This window comes from Gorilla gorilla, chromosome 10, assembly GCF_029281585.2.
Source record: "Gorilla gorilla gorilla isolate KB3781 chromosome 10, NHGRI_mGorGor1-v2.1_pri, whole genome shotgun sequence".
Taxonomy (NCBI): Eukaryota; Metazoa; Chordata; class Mammalia; order Primates; family Hominidae; genus Gorilla; species Gorilla gorilla.
Genome location: NC_073234.2, coordinates 143,233,625 through 143,259,995, shown reverse-complemented (window position 1 = coordinate 143,259,995; position 26,371 = coordinate 143,233,625). Strand labels below are relative to the sequence as shown.

General features: G+C 42.8%; 1 long non-coding RNA gene across 1 annotated transcript in view; it reads left to right on the top strand.

Annotated features, from left to right (window-relative positions):
• Positions 1-26,371, top strand: part of LOC129525649 (uncharacterized) — a 107,948-nt gene that overhangs the window by 61,563 nt on the left and 20,014 nt on the right. Inside the window, exon 2 of the long non-coding RNA XR_008670079.1 lies at positions 6,575-6,645. This is a non-coding gene — a long non-coding RNA (uncharacterized lncRNA). The remainder of the gene's footprint in view (positions 1-6,574; positions 6,646-26,371) is intronic.

Below are 26,371 nucleotides of genomic sequence, written 5' to 3'. Positions count from 1 at the left end.
GTCAGACTTGGGTATCTGCTCCGTCTAGGGGACATTGGTGTCAGTTCCTGGTTGTGTCTGTCAGGGCAGATATTTTCCGCTCCTGTACTTCTTCGTCTCACTCTGGGGCCATAATCAGAAGTGACTGAAGCGGGGGAGGGGGGCGGGGGCGGGGAATGAAACCAGAGAGAAGGAGCCGTCCCCACTTGCCTTTGTAAACTTCACTGCAGGTTCTCAGCCAGAAGCAGCCCCAGCTGGGGTAGGGTGGTACCGTTAACTTGCATACATTTCAGAGTTTTGATGTGACTTGGTATGACACTGTGCATTACTGGACAGAGATTATTCTTGTGACTGAAAGAGGTTGTTCTTGTGACTGAGATTTGCCTGAGGTTTTGCCTACAAACTGCTGGGTGATATGTGCTGGGCTTGAGGGTTGCTGTGTTGTGAGGGCTTCTGGCTGTGCACGGTCCACCAGCCTCTGCTCTGCCTGGCATCTCTCGGGGTGACCCTCCCCATATTCCACCACCTAGAATTATGTCCAAAGGGGCCTGGGAATTCCTTTGACGGCTTTGAGATGGAGCCATCAAAGAGACGGTGACATTGACAGCTTTAGGATTTGTTTTTCTCTTTCATTCTTGCTGCATCTTGTTTGAATTTGGAGTGAGGTGTCTTTAATTCACTGCGAGTCTGTGCCAAGAAAATGACTCAGAGGCCCACCCTGGGTCCTGCTGCATCATAAAGCTAAAGATAGAAGGATTGAGAGTTTCTGGATCTCTCACCACCTCTCCTCTAAGCCATGGCATATGGTGGATCTGGACACATCCCCATCTTGGAGGCAGACCTGGAGCCGTGGGCCCGGTGTGGCAAGCTGCTGCTTCTCCTCGTTCTTTCTGGCAAAAACACATCCTGTGCCCCTGGATGTGTGTTTGTGCTGCTTCTGTGGAGGAAGGAACCTCTTGGATTGCAGAGACACCTCCACTCCCCAGTCAGTTCTCTGGAGACCTTGTCTCCCCAAACATGGGGCTCCTAAGCTGTGCATAGAAACTGGAACAGCAGTAGCTAAGCTATCACAGAACCCTCCACCTCCAAGTCTACTGGCCTCTGCCTCTTACCTCCTACCTCTTGTTGGACTCATTACCATGCTCCTTTTGGGAGTAGGGCTTCCAGCCCTCCCCCAAGGAATTCCCTCTCCTCTCAACCTACGAGACCACTCATATTAATCTCCGATTTGTAGATGAGAATAACGACATTTAGAAAGGTTAAACATCCTGCCCAGGGAGGCTTCTTGAAGATACACCCTGTGATAATGTGTACGGTTTGTCACAGAGACTCATAAACCCCAGAGCACAGCATCCCCCATCTGCGCAGCACCCCTTTTCCCACTCTACAAGTACCATGTGTGTCCCCAGCATATTTCTCTCCAAAAACAGGTGAGGATGAGACTTCCTGAAATACGGATGCTAAATATATGCATATTTATTTGGTGCAGGTGCCCTGTTGGAAAATGCAACCACAAAGAGTGAAGTTGAGAGAGGAACCAGGGGACATACAGCAGGGACAGGTTGCCTGGGGCTTGAATTCAGAGGCTTAGGTCCCTGTGTGACTGCCCCACTCACAGGATACTCTAATATATTAATAAATTGGGCATCTCCTCCCCCTAGGGTCAGGAGGTTAAATGTGCCGTTTCTATCACTAGTGCTGCGATGTTGACTTCAACAGCAACAAGAAATCCCACCCTGTGTGGTCGAGGGTGTGTCTGAAAGCCCAGACCCAGAGAGGGATCTCCTTAGTACCGTGGAGCTTTGTAACAATGGATTGATATATTTATCAAGCAAAGAGAAGTGGGTCTGTCCAGACTCAATCAGGAACTCATGTGTTTACCCATGATATGATCCTGAGCCACTGGGAGAGTTTAAAAGAGCAAAGAAGGGTCCGGAAGAATTCCTCACCAGGGAGGAAAAGAAAATAATGGTGATAGTTATTTTAAGTCTTTCTTGATTTCTGTGTGTATCAGCCAAATATTGAGCTAGAGAGAATCACAACCAGTCCATGGACATTTTTCATTGTCTGTTGACAAATTCTGACCTGGCCATCCCATCTTCAGGCACCTGTGCAAACACAGAAAATTAAAAACTTGTGTTTTTTATTCACTCATGTGCAGAAGCCTGAAAATGTTGATCTCACAGAAGTAAAACATAGAAGACAGGATACTAGAGGCTGGGAGAGGTTGAAGAAAGGGAGGGATTTGTTAAAAGATAGCAAATTACAGCTAGGTAGAGGAATAAACAAGTTCTAGTGTTCTGTGACACTGGAGGATGACTGCAGTTAACAATAACATATTATTAGTTCCAATAGCTAGAAGGAGTATATTAAATGTTTCCAACACAAAGAAACGATAAATACTTTAGGTGATGAACATGCTAATTACTCTGATCTGATCATTATCCATTATATCTATTGAAACACCACCATGTACCCCATGAATATGTACAATTATTATTTGTCAATTAAAAAATAAAATTAGGCTGGGCGTACCGGCTCACGCTTGTAATCCCAGCACTTTGGGAGGCTGAGGCAGGGGGATCACTTGAGGTCAGGGCTTCAAGACCAGCCTGGCCAACATGGTGAAACCCCATCTCTACTAAAAATACAAAAAATGTAGCGGGGCCTGCTGGTAGGCACCTGTAATTGCAGCTACTTGGGAGGCTGAGGCAGGAGAATCGCTTGAGCCTGGGAGGCAGAGGTTGCGGTGAGCCAAGTTCGGGGGCCACTGCACTCCAGCCTGGGTGATAGAGTGAGACGCCGTCTCAAAAAAAAAAAAATTAAATTAAATATTAAGTTAAAATTTAAAAAATGACCGAGAGATAAAAGCCCAACTCAGGTTCTTCACAAGGCAGCTAGATGCCAAATCTGGACATGGGGACCCTACATACATAGAAGATTGTCTCCAAATAGTCCAGGGCTTACATGAAGTTGAGATGAGGAGGTCGCCATGCAAGAAACCCGACTCAGGAATGTCGCTTTCCTACCGTAGGAGAGATGCAGTTCAACGATATTTTTGGCTTTAAAAGATCCACTGCATTTCTCCTTATCTCAGCCCCTTTATCAAAAGCCTCTTACAAAGATGTACTGAGTCAGGTTGCCTGTTTGCAGTCAAATTTTTACTCAGCCCTTAAGATTTAGCCTTTTATTGTTTTTGGTTGTGGTAGTTGTATTGTATTGTATTGTATTGTATTGTATTGTATTGTATTGTATTGTATTGTATTGTATTATTTTATTTTTACTTATCATTGTGGACTGCCATGAGTGAGAGTATGGTCAAGTAGGATGGGGAGTCAGGATCTACTAGCAACTAGATGTGAACTGTGGGGCTGAGGGAGATGGAGCATGGTTAAGAACACACACAGTAGCTGGGCACAGTGGCTCGTGCCTGTAATCCCCACACTTTGGGAGGCTGAGGCAGGTGGATCACGTGAGGTCGGGAGTTCAAGACCAGCCTGGCCAACATGGAGAACCCCGTCTCTACTAAAAATACAAAATTAACCGGGTGTGGTGTTGCATGCCTGTAGTCCCAGCAACTCAGGAGGCTGAGGCAGAAGAATTGCTTGAACCCGGGAGGCAGAGGTTGCAGTGAGCCGAGATCACACCATTGCACTCCAGCCTGGGCAACAAGAGCAAAACTCTGTCTCAACAACAACAACAACAACAAAAAGAACACACCCAGTGACTTAGACAGATGCTTATTTCCCTCCTCTGTAAATGTGATATATTAACAATAATAATAATAGTGCGTATTTTACAGGGTCATTGTCTAAAGTTGAGTGACAAATGCAATTTAGTATCATGCCTGAAATTTAATAAGCACTCAATAAGTGATAGCTGTTTAATCATCATCATTATCATCATCATCATCATCCAAGAAGGACCACATCTTAAATAACAGGACCAGCCACAATGACATTACCAAGTTTTTAGCACAGTTAGCATGGTGCCCTGGAGCAGGCAAGTAAATGCACATCTCAAGGAACATCCTTGGCTGTTCTTGACCCATATCCACCCCCTCTCCCTTGTCCAGGTAATGGAACACCGATTTCCTGGGACAACACCTGTTCTCCACTTTGACACTCTGCTGTTAGCAGAGGCCCTGAGCTTCCGGCAATAGCTCTGGTTAGGAGTCCAAAGCTCCGCCAATCAATGCATTGCGTTTCCCTTCCCATGGTAATTGCCTCTGCATTCATCATGGAACCCGAAAGGGGGCAAAGAGACTCGACTCTGGGGTTGTGCTTGCATTACCAACCTTTTTGGTAGCATCTTCTACTAAAAGATTATGGATAGGAAATTCACGAGTAGCAGATCGTGAGCTGGCATCTCTGTTAAGTGATGCACAAGAGTTTCTTTAATGCTCCTGTTCATGGCATTTGTGATATCCTACTTTTGGTAGTATCGTCCCTAGGGCATTTATAGATACCTTTGGATTCTTCTAATTTGTTAAGCTCTTGAGTGGCTTCTTATGGGTGGTTGGCATACCAATGTTTCATGCTTAAGATTGTTTGTTTGTTTTTTTTTTAACCACATTACCTTATTTATCAGAGTCAATGAAAAGAAACATACCGTTTTTATGTATGTTTTTAGTAACAGCATACTAACAGTATACTAGTTATTACTAATTATATTAGTAATATTATTACTAATAGTAACTGGTATTCCAGGTGTTGTTTGCAATGCAGTGACGTATGGTTGGATTTTAAATTTAAAACTTGTAAATGCCAATAAGAGATGACCTAGTTAAGAGAGCCATTTCCCTCATCAATGTGAAACTATTCAATCACAGTAAATACAGAGCAGCAGATAAGCTCCCACAAGTGAAGTAATTCTTAAGCACCTGACTCTGAAACCATGGCAGTTGGTATTATTCATTCTGTAGAGACAATTGAATGCAACGATGTTCAAACCTTTTGTTCTAAGGAATGGGATTTTGGAGACATTTGTACGCTTGCCAGGTGAACACAGTCAGCTTCCACGTCAAAACGCCATATGGAATATGTTCTGCTTCAACAGTCACCTCCAGAATCATGTGTCACAGGGTTGTTTACAGAGAAGGAGACTTTCAGAACCCCATGGCCACAGTAGTGAAAGTGTAAAATACTGCAGAACACAGGAAAAATTCTCAGTAAACAGTCTAATGCATGGGGCAGTCCCTCCTGTGTTTAAATGTTGGCTCTGCCATCTATATTTTATATAACCCTAGACAAAGCACTTTCTTTTTATGTGCCTCAGTTTCTGTAACCTCATCTGTAAAATGAGGTTATAATGATACCTACATCAAGGGGCTCTTGTGAGGATTAAAGGAGTTAATGGTAAAGGACCTAGAGCAGTATTCAGGGATGGCCATTATATCACCGCTCTACTTTACGCAGCTGTTCACTTGTCCATAACCTCCACGAACCCGAGGCCTGTGGGATCAACAGTGGTTTCAGATATACGGCTGTAGCTACTGCACCAGGGATGCTGCTTGACTGAGAAATGATTCTCAATAAATATCTGTGCGATGCATGGATGTTAGAAGAAAGACAACCCTAAGAGAGAAAACACTTTAATTTGCATTAACCAGTTTATCTCAGAACAACAATGTGATACACTTACAGTCTTCATATTCACACATGGCCATGGTCAAGTCACTTCCTCTTTCAGAACATACATTTTATCTGTGAAATGGGGGGATTGCACTTTGAGTATGTTAAAAAAAATCTTTCAGATACATTACTGGAACATCATTCTATATTATAGCCTAGTGGTTTTCAATGCTTCTGCATATTAGAATTTCCTGGAGACCTTCAAAATATACCGATTTTAGCTATAACTATATACCTAATTATTCTAACTATGTCATATTCTAGGAAAGGCAAAACTATGGAAATAAAAAAAAAGGCCAGTGGTTACCAGGAATTAGGGGAGAGGGAGGGATGAATAGGTAGAACACAGAGGGCTTTTGGTACATGAGATTATTCTGTTTCATACTGAAATGGTGGATATGGGACTTTCTGAAAACTCTTGAACTGGTGAATGCGTTTGTCAAAACCTGTAGAACATTACAACACAAAACAGTGAACCCTAATGAAAGCTATGGAGTTTAGTTAATAATGTGTCAATATTAGAATTAGCTCATCAACTTAACCATCGTACCGCAGTGATCCAAGATGTTGACACTGGGGAGTGCTGTTTATTTGGGGGAAAGGAGGTATGTGGGAACTCTCTGTACTTTCAGCTCAATTTTTCTATAAAACTAAAACTGCTCTAAAATTAAATCTAGTAATTTGAAAAATATTCCCTCTCCCCACGCTCTAGAGATCCTGATTTAATTTCTCTGGGGTGGAGCCTGCACATTTGTATTTTTTAGGGTATACACTTTATTCTAATGTGTAGCATGGATTCAGAACAGCTTGTCTAAAATGAAGGGTCTGCAGAGACCGATGTAGGGGGTGCCAGAGGGAAACCAAGTGTGAAAGAACAAGGCCTTCATGCTTTGTAAGAGAGGACAGAACCAGATCACAAGGGCTACTTAAAAAAGCCCTCCTCTTGCTTTGCATTCTTCCAGGAACTGCACCCGGTGATTGAACTACCAGTTTCTGAAGGCCACCCATTCACACCTATTTCCCACTACTCCAGGTAAGACACTCACGGCAGGCAGTCTCCCGGGAAACAGAAGTCTATATTTGTTACCATCAGCGTCTGGCTCATGATCCTAATGAGGACCAAGATTCCTGTGGGATCAAGTTCCCCTCTGAGGATTCTTGAGAGCCGCCTTCCTGAATCCTCACAAACACCTTCCTACCTACTGCCTTCCATTAACAATTACCTTTCCATCTTTATTTTTTTGCCTACGACAAGCACCCTTAACATACTCATACCTGTTTCACCTTTCTTCCGTAATAACCTAGATTTTATTTTCATGTTGAGGAAAAACACTATTTTCCACTAGGCTATCTGCAGCTGGAGGAGGCCATGAGTCACCGTTTTGAGCCTAGAGATATAAACAGAAGTTGCTGGGAAGAGCTTCTAGGAAGCCTCTGTAAGATGATTATCTCAGTTGGGTCTGTCTTTTTGCTTTGTCCATCCCTTTTTTAACTTTGGAGTGTGTGTATGATACAGGAGGTGAAGCAGTCATTTTGTGACTATGAGGAGATAAAGCCGTATGGGTAAGTTGGCAGAGCAGGACACTGGGAGAAGCATGTGCTTCTGTTGGGAATGAGGGATCATCATACTATTTCTAAACAGTCTAAGTCCTGAGGTCTCATGTGTGTTCTTACTTGTTCATTACTCTACTTTTTCAGGTTGTATATTACTTACAGTTCAATACAATCTAAACTTTAACCAATCATTCTCCTAGTTAGACTGTGAGCTCCTAGAGGGAAGTTTGGCGTGTGATATGTTTCTTATGGTCCCTGCAGTATCTAGCACATGCTAGTAGGGATCAGGTATGCAATACTCATCTATTGATTGATTTGGGATACAGTGAGTTGAGGTAAGAGAGAAACAGAAGTCAACTCCAACATGTCAAAGAATAAAGTTTGCTGTTGGTCTCAACAGCCCCAGGGCATCTTTACTGCAGTGTGATCTCTCTCTCCTATCCAGTGAGGCTCCAAAATGTGGCTTTAATTATCCTTCCTAAGTTTTACAAAATTCACTGAGCTTTTGTCTTTAAAACAGTATTCCTTCCCCATCTCTGGTGTGAAAAAAAAATTACGACCAGAGTTTTACATCTTTTTCTTTCTGATATTTCCAGAAAAGTATGCCCCAGTCTAATTTGCAGGTGGAAATTGAAAATGTATCTCGCTGACCTCAAGGGATGATATTCAGGAGCTTCAGGGAATCTTCAGCTAATGGGAGAAGCGCAAGCAGATTAATGGATCCCAAAGACAAAATGCCTATCCTAGCTCAAATGACATCTCGTGGATCTTGAAAAGTGGAGCTTTCTGTGCCCATCTTCAGAAAGAGACACCAGACAATCTTAACATTTCTGCAGCTGAACATGGGGTGAGAAGAGGGCAGTCTTCCAATGGGTCCACCAGATTTTCTTTCCAATTGAGCCAATTCATGGTCTCTTCTGGCAACTGCAAGGCCAGATGTGAATTTACCACTTTATTGAGTGAAACGATCTGGGCATTGTGAGACTCACATATGCACCCAGAGGGGAAGGGACCCTCACTCTGGGAATGGAAATCAATTCATAATTGTACCCAGACAAATAAATGGGGCACACACTTCAGATCTATTACAGGATTCAGTTGGAATCAGAAGAACAAAGGCATGAAGTAGAAACACATTCATATGCCAGGCACAGGTAGGGGCTAGGGAGGGTAGAGAGTCCAGGGTTCCTGGCCGGCGAAGAGGGGCTCTGCTCAGCATCTCATGCTGGAGTGCAAGAGTATAAAATAAGGTAACTAAGGACATGAAGCTTGGCCGCCTGCACCATTTGAAAAAAGAAAAATCAAACTGTGTTTTATGAGTTTTTCTGGCTGAGTGGGCTGATGGTAAAAGTGATTGCATAAGTGAATAAATTGAAATATGTATCCTGGTTGTGTCAAAAGCAAAAATAATTATTTTGTTCTTGGTGAGATATAGTGTTTAACTGCCAACACATCAACCCAAATAAAAAGGAAATCTGCCTTTAGATCTATTAATACATTTATTAACAAACGATGTATCTGAATTATCCATCGTTTTGATCCGCATTTTGCAGAAAGGCAAGCCAGCATGGAGAGGCCATCTCACGGGTGATTAAAAATGTCACTGGAATCTCAGGGCAATGGGAAGAGTTAGGAAAGAGGAAAAAAAAAAGAGAAGTCTCAGAACAATGGAGGTGGTTTTTTTCAGGCATTCTTGCCCGTGAAATGAGCTGATTAGGATTTTCCCAAGCCCCTCAGAATGGTGAGAAGCAATTGTGGAGTGTATGATCTTTAAGAATTAGGCTCCATAGGGCTCTTCTATTTTCTGTCTCCTGAATTTGCTGTCATTTAATTGTTCCAAGCATGGTCGACTTAGGGGTTCTTGCACACACACACATTTGCATTAAGTTCATTTATGCTTGTTTATGGGTGTGTGTTATTTAGACCCAGAATAATTGATGCATATTTGACAGAAAATTTGGAAAACTTAGAGAAAGAGAAGCATGATGCCTGGTGAACTACTCACTCATGAATATGGACATCCTAGCAGGGGGGTAGCATCCCCACTCTAGAGCGATGGACTGGATATGAATCCAGATTATCCATCTCCTCAAAGGGCGGTTTGAAAATTATATAATGGTTATAAAATGTATCTTCCCTGGCACATGATAAATGTTAGCTGAGGACACACACACCAAGGCACCTATGTAAAAAGATGTTCATTGCAGTAATAAATGGAACTTTTAGAAGCAATAAAATACCTGCCAATGAAATAATCTTCCGGCATAGGTGTTCTGTAGCAATACTCTCAGAGAGCCCAAAGGATGCAGCAGGTCTATGCTAAATGTTAGGCTAAATGACAAAGACATGCATTGTTAAGTAACCAACACATACATACAATGCATGATATTTAAAAATCACAAACCAAAACGATATTTTTCAGCACGCATATATATGTGTGCATGCATGCATAAGTGCACATACCTACATATGCATATATGTATGTGTGTATCTGTACCTGTATCGATATCTACGTAATATGCCACATTGATGACAATACAAATTAACTCAGGGTAATCATGAAGAAAAAGTGAGGTCAAAAGGACTTTATTTTTAAAGTTCATTCATTCTTTAATCAACAAATAAAAGTGGTATATATTTATTGTGTACAGCCTGATGTCTTAAAATAGGTACCAAAGAGGACTTTAGCTTTCCTGTGTGTATGTGTGTGTGTTTAATATTCACAGCTGCAGTTTAATGTATTGCTTGCTTACTTAGAAGACAGGCTTAGTTTTGAGCTCTGGCATTGATTATTTTGGTGACTTTGGAAAAATTGCAAGACTCTGATCTTTATGAACAAAATGGCAATAAGAGACAAAGCCATCAAAGAGGGTCACAGGTGGCTCTTTGGAGGTGTTTTGCTGTGAAAAATATCAATAGATAATGTGTCATGGGTGGAGAGCAAGGTGTAGGGAAGAGAAGGTGCCAATGTTTTGTTTTATTTGCTTGTTTGCTTGATTTTAATGTTATATGAAGCTATACTTTATCTTTTTTTTTTTTTTTTGAGACAGAGTCTCATTCTGTCCCCCAGGCTGGAGTGCAGTGGAGCAATCTTGGCTCACTGCAAGCTCCGCCTCCCAGGTTCTCTCCATTCTCCTACCTCAGCCTCCCGAGTAGCTGGGACTACAGGCACCCGCCACCACTCTCGGCTAAGTTTTTTTTCATTTTTTTTTTTTTTCGTATTTTTAGTAGAGAAGGGATTTCACTGTTAGCCAGGATGGTCTCATCTCCTGACCTTGTGATCCGCCTGCCTCGGCCTCCCAAAGTGAGCCACCATGCCTGGCCTGAAGTTATGCTTTATCTTAAAATTATGAAAACTAAATGGACTAATACATACAAGATGCTTAATAGAGTGCCTGATACAGTAAGTACATACCCAGTATTATATAAGCTAATGTTAGAAGCTTTTTTTTTTTTTTTTGAGACAGAGTCTTGCTCTGTTGCCTGGGCTGAAGTGCAGTGGTGTGATCTTGGCTCACTGCAACCTCTGCCTCCTTGGTTCAAGTGATCCTCCCACCTCACCTCCCAAGAGTAGCTGGGACTGCAGGTGTGTGCCACCAGGCCGGGCTAATTTTTGTACTTTTTTGTAGAGATAGAGTTTCACCATGTTGTGCAGGCTGGTCTTGAACTCCTGAGCTCAAGCGATCCACCTGTCTTGGCCTCCCAAAGTGTTGAGATTACAGGCATGATCCACTGGCCCAGCCTGCTTCATTGTTTTTAAGTGGTGAAAATAAAAGATCTGTATACAATTTAGGGAGAACACTTGCTTATTTTAAGGGGATTTTTGGAAACTTTGCTTGAGTACTATTTATACTAATATTTATATTGGCCTGCAAATGACTCTTTGAAGTTTTGAAAACTCCAATCCTAAAACAAGAATCTCACCTGTCAAGCAGTTCAAAACCATTAAAAATTGGGGGCTTGGTTTCTTATTACTATAAATAAGTTTATTTTTTATTATGGTTTTAATTTTTATCTGACCATATTACAAACGCTGGATGACCCATCTAATTGTATTATTGGAAAATCTCAAAGAAATTTGTAGGGAAAAGAAAATCAGTATAGTAGTTCATCAGCATTACAATAATAAATCAGCATTGGATACTCTGAGAAGCTGGCATTTAGAAAGAACAGAAGAATATGAAGGAGTGAGCCTGGATTTCTGAGGGGAGAGTGTTCCAGGCAGAGACCACATGGTACAAAGGCCTCTTGGTGTTGGCAAAGGGCAGAGGGAGTCAAAAGTATGAAGGGAGAAGCAGCCCACGCTCGTCCTCCAGGCCCTCCCCACGCTGGTAAGCCCCAGTGCTTGGGAAAGGGCAGCCGATGGAGGCTGTTCCTGGATATTCTGTGAGTCACCAGGGGCCCTGCCAAGTGCTCCTCTCTGCTCTTGGGAGCTTTTCTTGAGGTTTATTAAGCAACTCCACATGATGCAATGCTTTCTTCCCAGATGAATGTTATTTTAAAAGCTTCTTTCCTGCTTCATGTGAATAGAGATTTGCATTCACCCCTCCTCATATTAATTTTGCATTGTGGGTGGGGGTGAGGAAGAGCATCATCCCTAAAGCGAGTGTCTTCAAACTGTCTATAATTCATCTCTCAGCCAGGGAGCAGCGTCCGTGTCACCTGAGGAGGCAGATGCTCCCCTGCCCTGGTGTCTGGAGGGAAGACGGCGCCAAGGCGGAGGCACGGGAGCATCTTTCATTCCTCCCCCCATGCTTGCTGCTTCATCAACATCAACGTCCTGCTGCCAGCGCTGATGAATGGCTCAGGAGCGTCACAGCTCGGTGGCTCTTATGCCACGTGCGCTGGCAGCTGTCACCGCCATCCTACCTGTGACCCACACGTGTCTTCCTGAAATGGCTGAAAACAAGCTTTCCCCTCAAATTTTGCTTTCTTCTCAGAGTCAATCAGCAATGCTAATCAAGTCTGTATGCTTAGCTAGGATTTTGGACTGAAAGGAGGTCCCCTTTCCTGAAAGCTGACTGTTGCTTTGTCTCCAGTGAGTAACCCTGAGACTGTGCACAGTGAGCAAGAGGAAGGGGCAGGAGATGGAAGGTGGAGTGTGAGCTGGGGTCCATCACACACTCTTGGGATTCTTTATTTGCAAATTTTGTTCCCGATGCAATGGATGTTGTTGATGATGTTTAAGTGGAGGGGCAAGGTCTGATGTATTCTGTGGGAGGATTGCTCTGGCAGAGGCATGAGAGGATCTGGGGGCAATTGGGGCTCTTGCAATTGTTCAGATAGGAGGGTAGATGGTGGTGTGGACCAGATGGGTGCTGATGGACATGGTGAGGTGTGGACCATCTACATCTATATTTAAGCTGCAACTAGTAGAATTTGGTAAAGAATTGAATGGGGGAAAATTTAAAGGCTGTCTAAGTTGGTAATTTGATGTAAAAGGAACAACTCTTTCCTGTTAAACTACATGTCATAATTGGGGTTTGGATCACCAGACGTTGACGTTTGCTGCAGGCGAGGGCCAGCTGGCCTGATTCATGTGTCTGTGGGGTGTATTGGCTCCAGTCAGCCTGCAGGTGAATGTCACAGAAACACAAATGAGCAGAGACCCCGTGCTGCTCAAGAATGTTTTCAGTGTCCACTGGAGGGCTCTGTCTGCTTTGATGGGGACAGAAGTCATTTACATTCCCCAACAGATGTTTAAAATCTGAACTACCTCACATCATATTTCTAATATTTCAGTGCCCAGATGGGACAGAACCCCAGGCAGGACCCAGTTGGCCTAGCTTTCTTGTTTCCCCCAATAATATATTTTATTTTTAGAACGGTTTTAGATTTATAGAAAAATTTAGAAGGTACCCATGCACTTGTTTGCCCCTATTATTAACATCTTACATTAGCAAGGTACATTTGTTACAATTACTGAACAAATAGTGTTTACGTATTGATTTATTTTGAAGGCAGGATCTCACTTTGTGACCCAGGCTGGAGTGCAGTGGCGCAACCAGAGCTCACTGCAGCCTTGACCTTTCTGGCTCAAGAGATCCTCCCACCTCAGCTCCCTGCATAGTTGATACCACAGGCCCACACCATCATGCCTAGCTAATTTTTATTTGTTTGTTTTTTGTAGAGATGGGGCCCCAGTATGTTGCCCAGGCTGGTCTTGAGCTTCTGGCCTCAAGCAATCCTCCCGCCTCAGCTTCCCAAAGTGCTGGGATTACAGGTGCGAGCCACCGTGCCCAGCCCAATTACTGAACTAGTGTTGATACATTATTATTAACTAAAGTGCAGACTTTATTCTGACTTCCTTACTTTTTGCTTAATGTCCTTCTCTTTCGGGGTCCAGGAGGCCACATTAATTTAGTCATCCTGTCTTCTTCAATTCCTCTTATCTATGAGTTTCTCAGACTTTGGTTTTGAAGACTTTGGAAGTTTTGAAGAGTGTTCCTCAAGTATTTTATAGCTATCCCTCAATTGGGGCATATCTGATATTTTGCCCTGGTTAGGCTGAGGCCACGGGCCAGCTGGCCCACTTCCCATCCTGCTGTGTTCCAGACCCAGATGTGCCATTCCACATCCTTTCTTACCATGAGGGCCCCGACTCAGACAAGCACTGCAGGGTACGGAGGATTGCATGATGGATATGCTACCCTGGAGAAGTTTCCTTCCTGGGGAAAATAGAAAATGCATGGATGAAATTACTAAATATGGATATGGGGCACTGTATCACTCTCCAAGTAATCTAACCTGTTCCCATGGCTTTAAATAGCATTTGTGCTGACAACCCCCGAATCCGTATCTCTAGTTTTGCTACATACTAATGTAGAAAGTCATCGGCAGAGGAAGAGTGGGCTCTCTCAAGGGATGTCCTAAGAAGAAGTTTTCAAAGTAAACAGAGCACCTCTAAAGGCTTTGCTGCTGATGGATAAATATGGACTGTCCCCAGGGACAGGAGTAGTGTGATCAGAGAACCCATGAAGCAGACAGCGAGGAGGAAGGGAAGGGAGGCATATGGCAAGTTTTCTCCATGCATTAGCTTCTCATTATCTGCATGTGCTTTGCAGACACTGATGTTTTTCTTCTTCCTTAATGTCAGTGAGTCGGGGTGTCTAATGATAAAGATTTGTGAAAATACACAGGTGGCGGTGTACTTTCCATTGTGGCGTTTGATCCATTCCTTCTCTCCTCTTCTCCTCTTCCTCTTCCTCCTCTCTCTTCTCTCTCTCTCTTCCTCTCTCCCTCTTTCTCTCTCCCTCTCTCTCCCTTTTTCCCCACCTCTCTCTCCTCTGTCTCTAGTTCTCTTCTCTCTCTCAAATCCTCCTTCCCTTCCCTCCTTGGTGGTGGGCACATTCCTTAAACAGTCACCTCAGTCTTCTGTAGAAATAAACAAAGCAACAGACGTTTTTGGATTCACATCTCCCTCAGCTCCAAAGACATTATTTGGCTAAACTCCCAGATGATAATACAGACCGGGAAGTATTTGAGTTTTGCAGTCATTTCTCTGAGGTTGAAAGAATTGGAACATAGAGCTAGAATTGAGCTAAATGCTGCACGATGTTAAATAAGAATTAATAAGAAATTTTATTGGACCCTTAGGGAAATGTGGCAAATGTAATATTTTTAATGGGTTTAATTAGAAGTTGGTACAGGAGATGCTTACAAGACGGGCACAGGCCAGTCAGAATATGGCCTGGTGGTGAGAAATGGAGAACGTACGTGAATTAAAAAGCACTGCTCCACCTCTTTCTCAATGCATGGAAATGGACCGACTGTTTCCCTTCTCAGAGTGTCAGTCTCCTCATTTGTAAATGGAGATAAAAGCAGAGTATTCCGGCCAGGCAGGGTGGCTCACACCTCTAATTGCAGCACTTTGGGAGGTCGAGGCAGGCAGATCACGAGGTCTGGGGTTCAAGACCAGCCTGACCAACATGGTGAAACCCTGTCTCTACTAAAAATACAAAAATTATCCAGGAGTGATGGCGGGTGTCTATAATCCCAGCTACTCGGGAGGTTGAGGCAGGAGAATCGCTTGAACCCGGGAGGCGGAGGTTGCAGTGAGCCAAGATGGCACCATTACACTCCAGCCTGGGTGACAGAGCAAGACTCCATCTTGGAAAAAAAAAAATAGAGTATTCCTCATAAGGTTGTTGCAATTGTTGAATGGGATAATGATCGTAACTGTCTTAGCATGTTGTCTGCTACATGGTAGACCTTAGATAAATTATTATTGTTATCACAACTGTTATTATTATTGACAAAGATCATATGGGTAAAATATGTCCCAAATCTGGGATTTTAACTTAGATTTCCATGTTCTCAGCCCATGATTTTTTTTTTTTTCTGTTGTATGGCTAAAAGGCAAACAAACAAAACCAGCATTCTTTGAGTTTTCCAATCATGCATGTTTAAACCTTCTTGTTTGTCTGAGGGCAAGAATCAATAAAAGTATAAATTAAGCAGATAATAAGAAAGCAAAACTGTCAGCGATCTCTGCCCTTTGTATGGAAAGTGCCCAATTTCAACCTTTGTAGGGCGGTGTCATTTCAGAGCGGCTAAAGGTGAGTCTCCAGGCAGTTTGCATCCGTCTGGCATCTGTTAGAGCTGCTGTTCATAGGTCGGCCAGTCCTCTGGGGTTAGGGAAGCTTTTCTAGGATGTGTTTCTCCAGGTAGCCCTTGATAACCATTTGGACCCAAGTAGATGATCCCTAATGTCCAGCATTGCCAGACAAGACTGGGAAAAATGGCTTCAGCTGATAAAAGCTGCTGTGTGAGCAGGTTGCAAGTGACTCTACTCATCCTTGTGTATTGACGACTGGGACAGGATAGATGGAGCAAATATGCCTTAGGGATGTGCAGGGCACTTCCAGGAAACTTTGTGAAAAAGAAAAAAGGTCGTTCCTGTAAAAATGTGATAAGAATAAGAGCGACATTATCAATTGCCCGTTGTGTGTCAGACACAGGGCTCTGATGATCGGAGGCTCGTTGGATGCCCTGATGCTCAATCTCTAACCACGCTCTTCCTGGCTGCCTTCCAGATGCCACTATCACATTCTAGCCAGGGAGAGAGAAGCAGAAGTCAGCCACGGATTTGGGGAAAATACATTTGCTTTTCAAATACACCATCTTCTCCTCTACTTTCCTCCTCATTTAAAAAAATTTTATTTTTATTTTTATTTATTTTATTTACTTTTTTTTTTTTGAGACAGTCTTGCTCTGCTGCCCAGGCTGCACGCAGTGCAATGGCATGATCTCAGCTCACTGTAACCTCTTCTTCCCGGGTTCAAGCAATTATCTTGCTTCAGCCTCCCCAGTAGCTGGGACTCCAGGCATGCTCCACCGTACCCTGCTAATTTTAAAATTTTTTATTTTTATTGTTATTTTTAGTAGAGACGAGGTTTCACTATGTTGCCCAGGATGGTCTGAAACTCCTGAGCTCAGGCAATCTGCCCACCTCAGCCTGCCAAAGTGCTAGAATACAACCGTGAGCCACTGTGCCCGGTCTCCTCCTCATTTTCTCCTTTGAACAAAGCTGTGATGGCTAGAGCTACTGCAGGCGTCTTGTGACTATGAGAAAGCAGCCCAGAAAAATCAAAGCCCTTGGCCCAGATAGCACCAAGCGTCTAAACCAATTGTCCAAATTATCTACTCCTGGAATGTGTGTTATATTTTTAAAAATACTTTTATTTGTTTAAGCTAATGTGATCAGGTTTTCTGTCAGTTGCAGACAAAAACATCTCTATCAAATACAAAATGACATCTTAAATTACACTTATAATATTAAGTATAATATCTTTAAAAATGAGAAAAAAAATTGAGGTTTATAATGGCAAGGAGCAAAGCTAGGACCTGAATGCATATAAGACACTATTCTTTACGTTATGTTCTGTTGATGCTCTGAAAAAAATGTTCGTCTTTAACTCCTTACAATCTCAGTTTTCTTGGTACCTTATTTAAGAAATATGTAAATAAGAAAAGAGGAATTGCCCGTCATCCCACCTCCCAGAAATAACCACTGAAAGTAAAAATTTTTACATTATTTCCTTTGTACCTTTCATCTGCAAAGTAAGGGACAGGTGAGTTTGTACTATGCACACACAGATACACACAGACACTGATTTTCCCTTTCAACTCAGTTGTGACAAATTCAGGGTACAGTATTGTTTATTCACAAATTCCATGAATTCTAGCTCTCTACTTACTAAAAGAAGAACTCAGCTGTCCTCAAGGCATCTTCCTTTTTGTTTGTTAGTTTTCTGTAGAACCCCAAGTAGAAGGCTCCCTGGTACCTACACACCAACTTGCTAGCCCTTATTCACTGCCAGGTTCCGCCTCTAGATTCCCCTAGGTCTGATACCTGAACAGTCACACAGCAGAGCCCTGTCACTACCCCTGCTAACGGCCCATGGAGAGAACTGCAAATTCCACGTCAATGGTGCTATCTCGTAATAATGTCAAAATCACCAGTCCTTGATGGGTTAGAGTCGTTATCAGCATTTTCTTCTTTAGGAAAAATAATAATCCTCTCCTCAACTCTGCTCTTCACTTTATCTCTTGGGGTTCATGACAGCATTCCCCATCCCAAATTCCTGCAATCTCTCCTCTGAAGTTGTCAGCAAATTTAATCCCATGCAGACTTTAATTCTGGGTCTTCTCCTGGCTCCTCAAGACATCCTCACATCAGAACCCCTTATAAATTCCCAGAAGTCTCATAAATAAATGAAAGCCTCCCCTCTGAATCTGGTTAGCAGTTTAATATTTACTGAATATATTTTCCCAAATTAGTTTCTCTATTGGCTGGTTGCTTCCATGAGAGTGAAAGGACTTCCTAAAGAAAATGGATTTGTGTATATATGAAAAGCAATAGAAGGACTATATGGTTTCAGTGAATTTCCTTGGAACTTGTTATGATTTTGTCTTGCTGATGTCCTTTTGCTCTGGTTACTGGGAAAGAGAGCTATGTTTCTGAGTAGTGCTTGATGATGGAAGAAAGGGGGCAGGTCCTTGTGGGACACCATCCTGCAGTTTCTCCCTTGTGAAGTGGTGCATGGTAACCTACAGATGACTCTCAAGTGTCTGCACTTGGTGGGGGGAGAACCTACCTTATGTGTAACCATATCAGATTAGATCAAACACAGTGGTTGTTAAGAGTCCCATCAAGCAAGACGACAGTGAAAACTACACAGCAAGGACTGACATAACTTTCCAAGAGTGAGCTGAGGGACGCTGCATGGGAGTGTGTCTTTATATCTAGAAAAGGAAAAGAAAACCCCATTCATTTCTGTTGATGGATTTGGTCACGTACAAAAGGCAAGGGCACAATTTGAAAAGAACAAGATGTCTTTCGTAAAACAACAGCTGGAAACACTTTGCAGCAGCTGCCAGTATAAATAATTCACTGTTAATTGATTCTGAGGCCACTCCTGAAACTGGCAAGCCAAGCTGCATGACAGGAAGGTACACCATGGAAAGTGATAATGACATGGATATTTATTCTCATTCACCCTTGCATGGGATAAGGAAGAGGCCAGCCACACTCCATTGGATTCATTTGTGAGTCAGCCCTAGAAGCATCTTTAAAGCAGCAGTCCTTGTTGTGCCCTTCAGTTCCTGGATGAAGATGGAGATGCTAGGGTTAACAATGACTTATTTCTTTTATATTTCCCTTTCACTGAAAGTTTCTGAGTTGACATCCACTTGCCACTGGAGTGTTCAGGGGATATTATGAGACTAGCAGCATAAGAGGGTGGCTAAAGTAGCATTTGACCTCTGGCTTCAAACCCATATGGGGGCTCCCATGTGAACATGCATCTTTATCTCAAAATCAGTCCTTTTACCTGAGTGTGCAATTGGTGTTTTAATAGTAAGCATTAAAATACAAATTTATGTATGCTTGCTTTATTTTTCCATATAAAAATAGAAATAAAGTATGCATGGACATAGATAATTCTCAACCTCTGAAAAGCCTGTGTTCTCTGGGGCTTATTATCCCACACCACCCGTATCTCCCACAATAGGTTTGCTGAGCTTAATGGACAGACTTTTGTAGAATTTACTCTTCACTGGCCTTACCACAAGGTTAAGGAATTAACTAATTATGTGACCAACTTTTTGCTTAATCCCTCTCTGTGTTTCCTGATTGTAAGCTCAATGAAGGTAAGACAGGACCTTTGTTTGTTTCATAATAACCCGTTGAGAAAGAAGAAAAGTTGCCCCTGATTCTGAGATAGGCTAGGCCTTGCTGTCCTCTTATAAAATAGGAATATTTTCACAGAATATTGATATCACAGAAGCCCTCTTTGTGACCATGATGGATTAAGACAACGGTGAGATCATCCCACAATCTTGTCTGAACACAGGCAAGACAAAAACATTTGCCAGAATACAAAATTCCAAACATTTTCTTGCCCCAGGTAATATGAGTGACTGAAGCTTAAATTCTTGCTTCTGATGGGTTAAAAAAAAAAAAGAATGACTAAGAACTACTATTTGATAGCACAACAGAGTGACTATAGTCAATTATAACTGAATTGCACATTTAAAAATTACTAGAATAGTATAATTGAATTGTTTGCAACACAAAGGACAAATGCTTGGGGAGACTGATACCCCATTCTCCATGATGTGATTATCTCACATTGCATACCTGTATCAAAACATCTCATGTACCTCATAAACATATACACCTACTATGTATCCACAATTTTTTTTTAAATCCCTGCTTCTTTGAACCCTCCCAAATCACCCAGTGCTTGTCTCTGAATCCTATACTAAGCTCTTTCTAACACCCTTTGAATAAGAAAGCCCCTCAGTTCCCCATGCTGTGCTAAGAGAAATCAACGCAGCCTGTTCAACTTCAGGTGTCTTCTTCCGGCTTTGGCTGGAGGGCATTGACAGCAGGGTGCAGCATTGGGTCTCGATTGGCAAATGTTTGAACACGGATTCATGAGGCCAAAGAATAATTATATTTTCTGCAATCAGGTCCTTGGAATAAGTGAAAACAGAAAAGCAAATTAATAAGAAAAGATCATACACAATATATAGCTTAAATGAATTAACATTTTCCTACAATACCGTTGCAATTTTAAAGTAAATGATAAGTAAATTCTAATTAATGAAAATTTCAGTTCCCTACAGTTTCCTGAACCAAAATTCCAGCTTTGTAACTGGTTGAAGGACAGGATTCCTGTAGCCAAAGGGTGCTTTGAAGGGAGCATTCCTTATGCCTCCAGGCTCAGCTGTTTCCTCCACTTTCTCCTCCTCCAGGCAGCCCTCCCTGACCACTGCAGATTGCCCTGGCCCTTATTTCTTCTTACCTGCATGTGTTAACCCTACGGATGAGCTTTGGGGCCTTGAGCTTCACAGGGAATGGAAAAGAAATGGAACAAGTGTCTCTCAGGGTGGGCCAATCCTTGTCCTGCAGAAACACAGGGTCTCTATTGTCAGGTCTCCGATTGTTCTAGAGAAGCCAGACATCTCTGTTTTAATTTGAAGTATCCTTAGTTTTAGGATGTTTTTATTTTTGTTTGAATCCTATATGAGCCCACCAAAGTTGTTCTTGATGCCAGCTAGTCTTTGGGCCACCATGTCATCAGGCCTGACTTAGTCTACAAGTGTCCTGAGCTTCTTTCTGTTTCCTCACTTTTGCCTTTATTTCCTGTCTCTACTTCTCTTCCACTTCTATCCATGACAAGGTATAGAAAGGTCCTGTGTGCTAATAAAAAAGTAAACTGGGCCAGGCACATCTGGAATCCCAGCACTTTGGGAGGCCGAGACAGGTGGATCACCTGAGATCAGGAGTTCAAGACCAGCCTGGCCAACATGGCAAAACCCCGTCTCTACTAAAACTACAAAAATTAGCCGGGTGTGGTGGTGGGCACCTGTAAGGCCCTCTACTCGGGAGGCTGAGGCAGGAAAATTGTTTGAACCCAGGATGTGGAGGTTGCAGTGAGCCGAGATGGTGCCACTGCACTCCAGCCTGGGCGACAGAGCAAGACTCCATCTCAAAACAAAAAACAAAAAAAAGTAAATTGACTCAATGAAGTGGTGATGGAAACCTTGCAAACTGGCTGCCCCCAGGATCCACTGAACCCACCAACATATTATATTTGCCACACCCTCGCTATACTCCCTCCCTTTAAGCAGAGGTGTAGTTGTTGTTTGAGGATTCATCTTTATTTATTTAATTCATGCATTATCCAACATATATTTGTCAAGTGCTGTATTGCCAAGTGTTCTTCTAGGCACTGAGTTTCAATACATATATTAAATATGTATAAAATATATATTATGCATATTATATTTATAATATACCATATAGTAATATAAATATATATTATATTATGTAATATATATTAAAACATATATATGGGTAATTATATATATATAAAATAACAGACAAAAATCCCTGCCTTTATGGAGCTTGCAATTTTGAATGGGAGAGACAGCAAATAAGATAATTAAGTATGTCCTATGTCAGGTGATGGCAAGTGCTAAGAAGAAAAACCAAAACAAGGAAGAACAACAATGCAGGAGAGAACAGATGCAATCTTTAAAAGAATGGCCAAGGAAAATCTCACTGAGAAACTCACACTTCAGTGAAGATCTGAAGAAGGTGAGGGATTCAGTGACATGGTTCTCTGGGAACAGCATGTGCAAAGGTCCTGAGGCTGAAACCTACCTGGTATCTCCCAAGCTCAGCTCAGAGGCCAGCTTGGCTGGAGCACAGGAAACAGGAGCAGAGATCTAAAAAGAATGGAGGAAGGTCTGGGCAGCAGGGAAGGGAGGTGAGATCATTCATGGGCATAAGAACTTTGGCCTTTACTCTGAGAGAGTTGTGAGGCCACTGGAGGGGGAACCAGGCTGACGATTCTGGAGTCTGAGCTACATCGCAACAGGACAGCCTCCCTCTCCTGGCTCTAACACTCACAAGGGTGTAATGGGCCCTTCATGGTCCCATCTGCACTCTTGGTTGTCCTGGGCCAGGCCTGCATTGCTCATGTCTGTTACCTGCCTGGTCAGTGAAGGCTTTGGGTTTTGCAATCCCACGGTCAATGGAAAAGAGTAGACATACAAGAGGCAAAGACATCTGGGAGTGAAGGCATCTTGCATTGCTTCCAGGTTGCTGTTTCAAAAAGCCCTCCTCATTCATACGCTTTTCAACTCATGAGAAATTAGCTCTCTGCTGGAATTTCAATGTCATAACTTTTTTTTTCAAATTTACTTAATTATTATCTAATGTGACAGATAAACTCATAAAAGGAAATACAAAAGATACGAAACAAAAGCCATGAGCAAAAGGTAAGCATTTTTGTTTGTTGGCTTTGGACTTCAGCCCTGAAATTTTTGACCCACAAGATATGAAACAAACAAGTAACAGTCCCATCACTCTTTAGAAATGTCCTGGCTCCACTAGTAGTACCAAGGTAAAGACATACCAATAACATTTTACAGATCAGTAAAGGCCAAGTGTCAGAAGTCAGCACCTTTGTCCTCCAGGACTGACCTTGTCTTTGCACCCCTCTTCCATGACTGTGTTCATTAGAGTTGAACAGAGCTGCAGCCAGTGCAGATTAGGACGGTCTTTCTGTGTGCTGAGCACTGCACTTGGAGTCTGTTTCCTCATAAATGGTGTCATTAGTGGGACTCTATTAGTGGGACTGATTTGTACTGGCTGCTCTGTGGTAATGATTTTGACCTCTTCCCATCTCAAATTCTCCAGTGCTGTGGTGCAAGTAATGCGGCCAGACTGGATCTCCATCACTGTACATTGTTTTCTGGCTTTTTATTGCCTTCTTACTACTGAGATTGACAAAAGCAACTTCTTGCTGTATGTGCTCCATCCACACTGCTTTCTTCTGACCTTCAAGTGTGCCTGCTCGTTTCTGCCTTAAAAGCCCTTTACATGCATGAAGGGTGGCTTTAAAGTACTAGAGAAGTGTGTAAAACATTAATCAGATCACGACTGCTGACTCTACGCTTATGCATGCGAGGTAAAGTGTGCGTTGATACGACAGCATCAGCTCATCTAATTAAGGTGCCCACATCGTCCCAGTTTGTCCCTAACTGTCTCCGTTTAAGCATGGAAGGTCCCAAGTCCCAGGAACCCACTCAGTTTAAGTAAACTAGGACAGGTGAACGCCCCACATTTAATGCGTACCACTACCTTAGTAGGTGGGGCCAGTACTAGCCCATTTTACAGATGAGGCCTCTGAGGGTTAGAGAAGTTAAATGCTTTACCTAAATACTCCCACTCCCACTCCCACCCCAGGGTTCGAGAGTGAGAGCCTGGTCTTAAAGTCCTTACACAATTGTTCTGGAATCAGCCTCAGTAGAGGTGTTTTTAAAAGGTGTTCCAGATGTCTCCTGAAACGTGCAACCAATTGAGGGCCATTGCTGTCAAGTTAAAAAAACTGGGCTCAAGTCAATCTGCCTTCATCTGCATCCTGGATAAGCCTCTTATTGACCATGGAGCACTGGGCAAGTTGTTTAACATGCCTGGCCTCAGTTTCCTGGTCTGTAAAGGAGGGATCAGCATAGCACCTACCTCACAGGGCAGTTCAGGGAATTAAATACTTTGACAATTGTAAAGTCCTGAGAGGGGCGCTTGGCAAAGAATAAGTAGTATGTGAGGTTTGTTATTAGCCATTACAGGATAATAATTTTCAAAATGAAAAAATGTAATGTAATATAAAGATTCAAATCATATAGGACCTGTATTATTTATTTTCAAACAAAATGTTATTAAAGTTTAAAATATTGTCACTGACTCAAACAACATTTTCTCCCTTGGCACTTTGGACAGGATATTCAGACTGCCTTGAAGAAATTGAAGTTTGCAGCTTGGGCTGCTGCTCTCATTAATTTTAATACAGACACGACTAACATCTCATCCAAAATGTGAAACATAGCTTTTAATTTAGTATCATGGGTTCCTGCAGGACTGAGTGGACACACTGGGAAATATATCAATTAAGCTTGTTTCCCAGGAAGAAACAGGGAGGTCTTGCAAACAACCCAGGATAGAAGGAGCCCAGGCTTTGAAGGTGAGCCAAGGACAACGGTGCTTAATGAGAGAGGCAGGGGGGTGGGGCAGGTGCTGCCTCGTTTCTAATCACGTGTTCTTGCTCACCGGTGGTGAATAACCTCAGAAAGGCATGGGACAAGATGAGAGGGGGCCCCTGGTTTGGGAAGTGTTTGGTATCATCCCCCAACCCCCCAAGTTGTACGGAGCACTGCATGCCCCAGCGCCTGCAAATGGGAAGTGACATTCTGCAGCCGTGGGTTGATACCATGGAGACGGGGCCGCTTCTTTTCTGTGGTCCTTCCTGCATATTACATAACAGTGCGATGGCTTGCATTCACCCCACGCTTTAGGGAGATTCCGTTTAATTTTTTCAGCAGTGAAAATTTAGGTATCTGTATAGTTTTTCTGAGCAGAGTTCTCCCTCAAACATATTTAAAAGGGGACCAGCAGATAACGCAATGAATTGATTAAATTTTCAAATTATTATTTTGAGAGAGACTAGCTCAGCTATTAACGTTTCTGCTTGTTGTTGTTTGTACTTTTGATTTTTCTTCCTTTTTTTTTGTTTCTTGTTTTTTGTCTTCTCCAGGGGGTGTTCCCCATATGCCAGAGCTAAGCACAGGGTTGGAGGCTAGGGAATGGAAAAGCTTCCCAATTCAGGCATTTCTGGAAGCAGTTGTGGATATTTCAGGGGGAGCTAGAAACACAAGGCAACGAGTCTTTTGATCCCACACTTCTGTGTGAGCTTCGGAGAGACAATCTTCCGGATCTGGTGGTGACTTTTAAAAAAGCGTCTCTGGAATCCATCCCCAGGCGGGCAGAATTCGGTCTGAAGATGCTCCCGAAGAGCACCTCAAAGAGCACCAGCAGGCCTTCCTCGGCAGGGACCTCCTTTATCCATGAGCGTTCTCTTCCCAGCCTCATGTCCCGCGGGTCCCTCCACTCTCTCCCTGAAGTCAGATGGCGCTGGGGTTTCCCTGCGGGAATCACCCGCGCATTCGTGAGTGGAGAGAGTGCCAGCCGGGAGTCAGGGTCACTTTACGGAAGCTCCGCTTGCCTCGCTCCCCACCCACCCCTTCCGCGGCTCAGCCTGGGTCCCGCTGCTCGATTCTCAAAGTGCCGCGTTCATGCTGGAAGCCGGCGTCCCCCACAGTGTCTTCTGTGAAGACAAATCCTGGGAGACGTTAGCGTTCCGGGAGAAGAAATCGATTCCTCAAAAATAAGCAAATTTTTAATTTAAGGTGATGTTTCAAGGAGACGTCAATATATTAACGTGCTTTGCGAGTGTTTAAGAGGAAGGGGTGAAGGGCAGGGTTCTCCAAAGTTGTTGGCTACCTGGAGACTGTCTCGAGGAGTTGGACTAGAACTTGGTACTCACGATAGTAAGCAGTGACTGGCCAGGCGCGGTGGCTCACGCCTGTAATCCCAGCATTTTGGGAGGCCGAGGCAGGTAGATCACTTGATGTCAGGAGTTGGAGACCAGCCTGGCCAACGTGGTGAAACTCTGTCTCTGTTAAAAACACAAAAATTAGCCGGGAGTGGTGGTACACACCTGCAACCCCAGCTGCTCCGGAGGCTGAGGCATGAGAGTCGTTTGAACCCGGGAGGCAGAGATCGTAGTGAGTCAAAATCGCGCCACTGCACTCTGGCCTGGGCGACAGTGAGACTCCATCTCAAATAAATAAATAAAATAAGTAAATAAATAAATAAACAAACAATGACAACATTCAGCAAGCCCCTACCATGCTCCAGGAACTGGTCTCGGTACGGTACTGAAGACTGATTCAACGGTGAGAACGTCAAGCACGTACTAGTCTCCACGGGCTTACACTGTGGAGGAAAAAATATAAACAAACAAACAAAAATAGCTATATTATACAGCAGGAAGTGAGAAGTGACTAGAAGAAAAGTCAACCCAGATAAGAAAAGGAAACAATTATAATAGAAATTGAATATTTTGTATCTTTTCTTTTTACACATTTTAAGACATTTATTATGAAAATGTTGCAAGTTGAGATAAAATTATAACAAATCCCCATGTGCTAATTACTTTTTAAATTATCTTGTTTAATCTATAGATGCACCCATTCGTTTCCTGGTGTATTTTAAAACAAATTACAGACACCATTCTATTTTAAATAATAAATGGTTTAGCATATAAATCTAACAAATAATGACTTTT